A 2,045-nucleotide genomic window follows, 5' to 3' on the forward strand; every position below is an offset into this window, starting at 1 on the left:
CCCTGGGGCCACGTCAGGGCAGTACAAAGGCAGGCTAGGAAAAAGTTGATGCACGTTTGTAGGCACTCACCTGTCTACCCTTGTCCTGTCTTTCCCTATCATCTGAGGTTATTGTCCAGGAAGAAAGGAGAACTTAGACTCATTATAATGGTTGCAAAAGCTGGGCAGGAAAAATAAAGGGATCCATGAAAGGGAGCAGTGGGAAGATGTGATGTACTGTGGTCAGGCATTGAGGAGGACTTGTCAGAGGAAATGAGTCAACCTGGGGTCTGAAGGGGGTGTCTCTGGGCCAGTGAAAAGATAGGAACAATGTATTCCAAATCACAGAATTAGCGTATGTTTACACAGCAGATGTGGGAGCAAGCACAGAATGCTGGACATGAATCCAAAAGAATGGTCAGTAAGTCAAGGAGAAATGGATGAATGGAGAACATAGGGGATAAATATCCTCTTACGTTCATCTCTAATTATCTGGCCACTTCCCACCCCTACTCCTGGACCAAGCCGGTAACCCTCTTGAGATCAGGAATTATGTCAAAATGCATAGCTTGCAAATAGCAAAGGCCTTCTAATACACCAAAATCTCAGTATCTGCATTTGATAAAATAATGGGTGGTTTTTGGTAATTAGAGTATTTACACATCATAGCGAATTACTAAGAAGCTCTCTCAAGGTCATGACAAGTCCAATAGCATGTTGTGGAAGGGTACAATTAATGGGAAGAGGAAGATGGTACCTTGGTTGAAGAACTGCTGCCTGGGGTTGGTGGAGGCATCTGAGGAGTCTGAGGGTTGCTGCATGTTGACTGTGTACTGGTTACAGAAGGTCCTGGAAGCTGACTCTGTCCCTGGGTTGGCTGGGTCCTCTTGGATTCATCATTCTGTATGGTTTTGATTTTCTTTTTCTGAAAGTAATTTTTGCCCCTGGTTAATTGTTTTCAATATTAGATGAAACACATCATTACTAGCGAGCAAATCAACTTTTTATTACTAGTTTCTAATTGTGCTAAAATTTCTGTGCTCACAAATTCCAGGAGGTACATGGACTCCATCCTCTCAGGAGGTGACTGGAAAGCAGGCAACCCACACACATGATTGATGCACACAAGAGCCTGGAAATTCCCTCATCCCTGTGGCAAGAATGCTGTGCTGGAATTTATAAAATCTACATTTGAATTTTGTGTCTTTAAGCAGCCTTTGGCAAGCTGCTCTCCTAGTGTGACTTCCAATTTTGTGCACATCTCAAGAGGGGTTATGACTCCACATCTCCTTTATGTGGAGTTATACACACATGTTATGTGCATACAGTTCTGAAACATCATGGGTGATTAATAACTAAGAGTTTGCTGACACTGAACCTCATTTTCATTCTGCCCCTGGAATCCCTTTTCTCCATTCTTCTATTTGCAGATTGAAAAATGAATAAAGCACTCAGTGTACATAAGAAGGTGGTAAGTGGTAGAGCATAGAAGAAGCTTCTTCAACGGAACCTTCAGCATCCTACCTTGGACATGGGTATGTCATGGACTGATACCAAATCTTCATTCATGGTAGATGTGGATTCGTCAGTACTGGATGCATCCTGCTTTCTTGTCTTCATGGGCACTTTTCCTTTTACTCTGCATTGCCTCATAACTGAAGCAGTTAAAAAGAACATGATAAATCCAAAGGAGCTGGTCTAGGGCAGCTGTAGCATTTCCAGTGCTATGTCCTCTCAGCTCCTGCTTGGGGGGTCTGGGAATGCTGGTGTGCTCCCCTCCTTCATCAGCCCACCAGCCAGGTGACAGGAGCTGACTCACACTGCCAGTTTCCTTGCTCCCCTGGGGACATAAGCACAGCCCTCCATCTGCTGGACTCCCAGGTACCTCAGTCAAACCCTTTTCCAACCCACTTATCCTATATGTTCTTTTCAAGAATCTGCAGTTTTGGGGCACCTCAATGGCTCAGTCTGTTATGTGTCTGCCTTTGGCTCAGGTCATGATCTCAGGGTCTTGGGATTGAGCCCCACATGGAGCTCCCTGCTCAGTGGGGAGTCTGCTTCTCCCT

The 2,045-nt window shown here is 44.9% G+C and overlaps 1 long non-coding RNA gene across 1 annotated transcript; it reads right to left on the reverse strand.

The window, feature by feature from the left end:
• Positions 1-736: 736 nt before the first annotated feature.
• Positions 737-2,039, reverse strand: LOC145718933 (uncharacterized). The gene is made up of 2 exons (XR_014142101.1): positions 1,504-2,039; positions 737-904 (listed from the first exon to the last, which is right to left on the reverse strand). It is a non-coding gene; the product is annotated as an uncharacterized LOC145718933 (long non-coding RNA).
• Between the last annotated feature and the right edge of the window lie 6 nt (positions 2,040-2,045).

The sequence above is a fragment of the Leptonychotes weddellii genome, unplaced genomic scaffold (genome assembly GCF_054177405.1).
Source record: "Leptonychotes weddellii isolate Sample4059 unplaced genomic scaffold, ASM5417740v2 HiC_scaffold_25865, whole genome shotgun sequence".
NCBI lineage: Eukaryota > Metazoa > Chordata > Mammalia > Carnivora > Phocidae > Leptonychotes > Leptonychotes weddellii.